Consider the following 7,494-nt stretch of genomic DNA (forward strand, 5'->3'; position numbering starts at 1 on the left):
TCATCTTTACAGCAGTAAAGTGAAATATGAGTTGAATTTCTATATATTACTAACTCACACTAATGTTTTATTTATAAAGTTTTCTATGATATTTGAATGTAATAATAATAGTAATAATATTTAATGTGGTTTTTGGACACTGTATTATGGGATGTTTGTGTGTGTGTGTGCACAGTATAAAATGTAAATAGCCTTTAGATATGTTGTCAAAGTTCATCCCACTGTTACATTCGCAATGCCTGTGTATTTATTCTGAAGGCAGCACTTACATGTATTTTGCTCATGCAGTGTGTCTTGCTCTCACCCCCAGGGCCAAGCCTCACACTCTTCAAATATTTAACACACACACACACACACACACACTATCTGGCCTGTCTATGCTGTAGCCCATGCTGCCCTTGATTCAGCTCCGGGCACCAAACATAAACACATAGTACACACTCATAAGTATACACAAATATCCACATAACTTGCTCTATTGTGCTGAATTGCAGCTGTTTTTCCCCAATTTTTATATATATATATATTCTCATCAGCGTTGTTTCCAAATGTATTAAACCTATATATTTTAAGATTTTACAGTCATTTTCAAATGCTACCACGTGGGACGTTGTCCATTCTCGGTTTATAAATAACCTGTCAGGAAATAGCACGTTCTTTTATCTAACTTTCTCTACCTATGTGGTCGTAACCATGATCAGTTCAGCATATTCCAAAGGTCCTTTTACTTCCAGGTGAATATGTTGCTGATATATATAACAAATGACCTTTTCATGCAGGCAATCCTCAGAGAATCTGTTTTTCAAATCTGAGCAATAAGTAAAGAGCGACCCTAGCAAGCAGTGTGCCCTTTACAAGGTCTGATTGGCATACAGGAAATATTTATGGAGTTGTGTGCTTCTCCATTTGGCTTGTTTGTGTTTTTTGCATAGGGGTTTTACAGATTTAGGTAAGACTACCTTCATTGCCTTTTCTATTATAGTATATTTGATATAATTATCCTCTCACCTTTAGGATCCATAGCACCCAAAGACCTTCGTTTACCAGTCAGGATGTTTTAATGTAGTCTTAAAGACTAGTCCACCCTAGTAAAACATCTGCTCAGGGCTTGTTCCTGTGTCAGGAGTGCAGAGTCATTCAAAAGTCCTGGTGAACAATGGCACGTAACACTAGATGACTCAGGGCTTATAGGCAGGCAGAGAAATTTTTGTGTATTTAACAGTAGGGTTGAATTTCGGTTCAAGATTACTGCCAGACAGAAGTGGTGGGCCAGGCACAGAGCTAGGATTGCTGAAAAACAAGCTTAATCATCCCCTTCAAAGGAAATCCAAGAGCGCACACAGATGTCTAGATGTGTCTTAGGAGTTTCCTCTGAACGGCTTAAAAATGGCCTAACTGTGGTGTGAGTAAATAAATGTATTAAGTTGTAAAAGTAGAACAAGTTTCACAGGAGTAATACAATGTGGATGAATCTACTATCTATCTTTATTTCTTGACTTTTTATATTTTATTGACAGTAGTGATACGCAACATATCAGATACATGTTATTGGCCAATATTTGGGATAAAAAATTAATTTTCACAATTTTTTATTATTTACTGTTTAAATTGCCCAATGCTCACTTAAATGTAATTTATATATATATAACACTAATAATGTAATAAAACTGATAGATGAACTGATAGAATAGTGGAGAATAGTCAGGAAGATATAAGGAATGTGACTGGTTCAAAACTCAGACCTGCATGTCCATGTCAGCAGCACAGCTCTTTTTGAGCATTAACCACTGCATCAAGGATCCAACATGCAAATAAATCTCTGATTTTCCCATTTACTTTCTAATTTTGAGTCAGCATACAATATTTTGTTTATTTCAATTCATACAACTAAAACCTGTAAAATGCTAATGCTTAACTTACAATGCTAATCATGTCAGAATTCCTTATTTTATAATTATTTTCTCTATATTTATCCTTGTAAGTACCCTATACATTTGTTTTAAAAGCCGTTTTTGTGTTAATCGTCCTCACTAGCTTGAATGTTGTATGGAAAATGTTCCAGGAACCAAAAAAGTGACAGGAATTAGCACCTAATACTTCTGTCGTTAGCAACTCTGGCCAAAGCTTTGGAATTCCTTTGATGCCGTTCTTATGGTAAGGGCTGTTTAATCTCTGTTTGAGGAAATCATGGTATTTGGGTCACAAATTATTCACTCACATTAGTGATATAAACACCACTAAACTGCACAGAGTTGTTAGTGTGGAGCTCCCGCTAGCACTTAGTCCTCACACTCCTGCAGTGTTTTTGTTGAGGGATTGTTTATGTCACGACCAAAAACATGTGTTTGGGGCATTGCACTGCCGAGCCATCAATAGTGTAAAGATAAAGTTACATTCTAGTGAGACTTGGGCCCGGAGTTTTGGCTCTAGCAGCGCAGGCCATTCATTGTTGCTGGTGTTGTTAGCATTGACGGTTTTGTTAGCATGTTCTGCTATTCATGCTGCTGCTTCTTCTTTTAGCCTGGTCTAAGGGAGTGTTTAGGGTGACAAGCTTTATTTGAGAGGAGAGTTGGGCCTTTGCCCTGTCCCACAGTCACAGTTGGGGGTTGGTTACAATAGAGAAGCACTGCCATGCTGCCATCACCATGACGAGCTCTGGCTCAGAGGACTGTGTCCTGGTCCAGAAAGACGCCGCTTTCTGTCTGTCTCACTGACTGGGGTGTCCTGAGTCGCTCCAAAAAGAGGAGTCAAGGGTGAGGTGTATAGACTAGACCCCTTTCCATCTGCTGAGTGTGTATATCTGTGTTTCAGTTGAGCTTGTGTGCAAATGTTTACATGAGTCAGTGGTGGACATGAGTCACGTGAGTTTATTATATTATATTATATTATATTATATTATATTATATTATATTATATTATATTATATTATATTATATTATATTATATTATATTTAGTGCTGTCAAACAATTTATTTTGAACAATCACATTCAAAATAAAAGTTTTTGTTTACATAATATGTGTGTGTACTGTGTGTATTATGTATAAATAAATACACACACATGCATGTATATAAAAAATGTTTATATATTAAACATTTATTTATAATATAAATTATATGAATATAAATATATACAGTACATGTAAATAAATGTAAATTTTTCAAAATATATACTGTGTGTGTGTGTGTGTGTGTGTGTGTGTGTGTGTGTGTGTGTGTGTGTGTGTATTTATATATACATAATAAATATACACAGTACACGCATATTATGTAAACAAAAACTTATATTTTTGATGCAATTAATCGTGATTAATCGTTTGACAGCACAAACGATATATTATATTATATTATGTTATATTATATTATATTATATTATATTATATTATATTGTATTGTATTGTATTGTATTATTATATTATATTATATTGTATGAATTTTGTATATTTTTAATAATTATTTTACAAATTTAGTTTAGATTGTATTATTATTATTCTTTTTTTTTTTTTTTTTTAAATGCACTTCCAAACGTGGACAATTATTTTTGTTATTTAGTACATTATTAAAATTAGTAAAAAAAAAAAAAGTTATAAAGTTATTTTACTGTTTATTTATAGTTTTAGAAGCATTATTTTTATCAGCAGCATTTATTTTACTTTTTTAAATTATATCTGTGTTTTTCCATTGTTGAAAAGCAGCCGCTGCCCCTGTCTGTGTGTGTTATTTAATAATGTGTAAGTGTGTGTCATTCATGCTCAGCGTGTCTGGCCTGTTGTTTCTCCAGCTCTTTTTGCCAGCTGCTGTCACTCATCTGTCCTGCCTCTTACAGCACTGACGCTCATCCCACTATCTGTTAAAACCTGGCCGAGGCCAGCCAGCTTTCACTACTGTAATCAACTGCAGGATTTGTGAATGGAGAGGTAATACGATTAAACACATTTATAAACACAAAATATTACCAAAATCCTTTCTCTGAAAATTCCACCTCTTCAACATAATAAAATAAGCACAGAGAGGATGTCAGGACTCAAGGTCACTTGCTTTTCCATGCAATCTAAACAGAGTTTTTCGAAAAATATTGTTTTGCAAGTCTTAGGCAACTAAATACACAAAACTAAGTAAAAGTAACCAGTATAATGATACTTTTTTATCATACTTTTTAACTGGACAATGTTTTTTGCACACTTTTGTGCAAATAATAAGAACTCTTATGTATATAGGCAAACAAAACTCCTCCATCATCTCAGTAGTTTTTGAGAGGCTTTTTCACTGACTCACTTTAGGTGAGCTGAAGTATCACTTCACCCGCTGACTCTGTTCACAAGTGGCTGACCGCAAGGCCTCTCAATAAAGCTTAACTGTGCTAGTTCATTAAGTAGCAGTATTTGGTCAGCAGAGCTTGTCTCTGGAAGTGGGCATGGAGAGGAGGGGTTTGGGCTATCTGAGGACGTGTGAAGTGGCTATTACTCTAAATTACAAGCTTCAGTATAAAGCACTGGCAGGCAAAAGATACACACACATTTATACAATGCAATGCTGAAGCATTATTGCCCAAGTACCAACAGCCACTTGTCTTTTCCCCTCTCAGACAGACTGATAACCCTTCTTTACACTCTCTGGAAAGCATTCTGTGGTTTTACGCACAGGGCGTTCATTGGATAGCCTCCCACTAGACTAATAGCATTTTGATGGAACATACCATCATTATAAACCTCATTCAGTGTAACGAGTCTTAGTTTTTCAATCCTTTATTCTTTTATTGCCTTCTTTCTCTCATTATCTATCTTTTTGTCAAGCATGCACAAAGGACAATTCAGATCCAGACATATATATATATTCATTTGAGCTTTAATGAAAAAAAAAATCTGATTGAATTTATATATATATATAGAGAGAGAGAGAGAGAGAGATTTAAAAAATATTTAAATGTAAATATAATAATATATGTTATTATAAGTAAGTAAGTAAATAAATAATAAAATAAGTGTTTATTAAATATTTTATAAAATCTATATTGGAAATTAAATATGGATTTATAAACATATTTTATTATATTTATATACTCTTTTTTATATGGATTTTAAAAAATATATAACAATTTATGTCAATATATATTAAAATAGTTTATAAATATATCATATAAATATTTATGTAATAATTGCAATAAATGTTCAAGGTATATATTAAATATATAACAATTAAATTAATATTTTATATGAATATATTATTTTATATTTTTCAAATTATCTATCTATTTATCTCTCTCTCTCTCTCTCTCTCTCTCGCTCTCTCTCTCTTTCTATATATATATATAGCGTGTATTTACATATGTTTGTATGTATGTATGTATGTATGTATTAATAATGCAGAATAGAAGCATTCTCAGTACTGGTCTTGTAGACTACAGTATAGATTTGCAATCAACAATACAATATGTTCACTGGTTGGTTTTTTACTGCCTGATTCTGGTTTGTTTTTGCGTCTTTGTATTTTCGCCTCATTTCCTTTGTGTTTATCATTTCAAACACAGCTGCATTAACTCTATTGTAGGGGTCTGCAACACAGAGACCCTTCAGACTGATGCTCAGAGCAGAATTACAACAGAGCATCTGCAGCCAACAACAGAGTGAACCATAATTGTGTCCTGTCATATTTAAATGCTTCTCGACTGCAGAAAAAGGACAAAATATCTCCCTCATTCTAGCTTTTCATTGGTCTATTTTGCCTCCTCCTCATCCTCTGTGTCTCTCTCTCTCTCCCTGTCTCTCTCGTTCAGCAGAGATGCAGCTTTGGCCTCTAGACTTGTCAGAAACAGCCCAGGCGTTTGGCAGAATCCAGTAAGTGCTGGGGCTGAGGTGGGGAGCAGCACAGCTATGGGCTAGAAACACCTGGGTTTCCTCTGCTCCGATTTAAATGCTTCATGCAAGCGAGGCCTGAGACTCAGACTCACTCGATTAGCACATACTGTATTCAACCTACAAAACACCAGACGGCTTCTCAACAGAGGTGTTATTTAAGAGTCTTAAACTGATCATCTTAAATTGTTCAGTATTCTTCTTCTCTGTTGTGTTTTTTATTTAATTTTCATTTAATTTCTATTCTTTCTTTTTTTCTTATGCAGTATTTTTTTAATTCACTATGGATATGTTATTTAATAATCTGGACTTGATCGTCATTTTTCAGTATTGTTCTTCCCTGTTACATCTTATTTTTTACACACACACACACACACACACACACACACACACACACACACACACACACACACACACACACACACACACACACACATATATATAGAGTGGTGGCCAACATTATTAGAACACTAGTATTTTCACCAGATAATTCAGTTATTTCTATCTTTTGCTGTAATGTGTCTGTAGAATATATCAGTTTACATTTCCAAACATTAATTTTGCCCTCAAATGTAATAATACAGTGAGTTTTTTTTTTGTTTGCACAAGGAGTCTGACAACAGCCAGTGGTCCACACAGAGATCTCTGTCCACTCAGAAATAATAAATGTGTTATTGGTCAGTATTGTTCTTTCCTGGTATTTAATTGTATTATTTTAGTATATTTATTTAACTTACTAACTAATGTAAATTAATTACAATTATTGAATACTTATTAATATGTATTATTATATCTAGTTTTATTCTTTATTTTATTACTTCAATATTTTATTATTTGATGTAATGCATTATATTACAATTTTACAGTTAGTTTTATAATATTACATTTTATTTTGGGGCTTTTTGCCACTTCATTGATACAGTAGGAGTGGAAAAGAGGTGATGGGGAGAAGAAGGGAAAGAGGAAATCACAAGCTAAATTTGAGCTTGTGTCTCCCAGACACAGTTCACGGCCATGTGCTTAAACCACTAGGCCACATCTCGTAGCCTCTTGTCATGACTGTACACTGAAAAAATTTGCAGATGAACCTAAATGAAAGGTCTGTCGTTGTTTGTTCCTTGGCTGGAGAAAATAAAGTCTTGCCTCACTTTCAATCAGAGGTATTCTCCACCTCTGAAGTCCTCTTGTGACTAAACATACAACCAAATCAAGTCAAATTCTCACAGTCATATACATGAAACAGACATATCTGGGGTTTCCGTTTCGAAGTGGGTTAAATGTGATCGCTGCAGGCTGAACGCATGTCCCATCGCAAGTCTCCTTAGCGTTGTGCTCGCTGGTGTGAAAACATACCCCGACAAGACTGTTTCTGACCAGCTTTCATACATGGATGGCTTGTGTGTACTTTGGTTGACTTTTAGTAGCCTATGTATAAAAAAAGAGAAAGGAAGTAGAAATGGTCATGCTTTGGTGTAAGAAACTTGTTTTTGAATGAATGTTCTAAGTTATCAAAGTTTCTTTGGCACTAAACCGTTCACTAGACATTTTAAAACGATATTTTCAGATGTTAAAAATGCACTTATCAGACACTTAAATTACAGTATTTTCAAATTAATCTCCTGCATATACAGTAGCCTATTTAA

At 34.2% G+C, this 7,494-nt stretch overlaps 1 long non-coding RNA gene across 1 annotated transcript; it reads left to right on the forward strand.

Annotated features, from left to right (window-relative positions):
* The first annotated feature begins 1,929 nt into the window (after window positions 1-1,929).
* LOC132124803 (uncharacterized) lies at window positions 1,930-3,912 on the forward strand. The gene is made up of 3 exons (XR_009426800.1): window positions 1,930-2,154; window positions 2,521-2,753; window positions 3,781-3,912. It is a non-coding gene; the product is annotated as an uncharacterized LOC132124803 (long non-coding RNA).
* The last annotated feature ends 3,582 nt before the right edge of the window (window positions 3,913-7,494 follow it).

The sequence above is a fragment of the Carassius carassius genome, chromosome 43, assembly GCF_963082965.1.
Source record: "Carassius carassius chromosome 43, fCarCar2.1, whole genome shotgun sequence".
Lineage (NCBI taxonomy): Eukaryota > Metazoa > Chordata > Actinopteri > Cypriniformes > Cyprinidae > Carassius > Carassius carassius.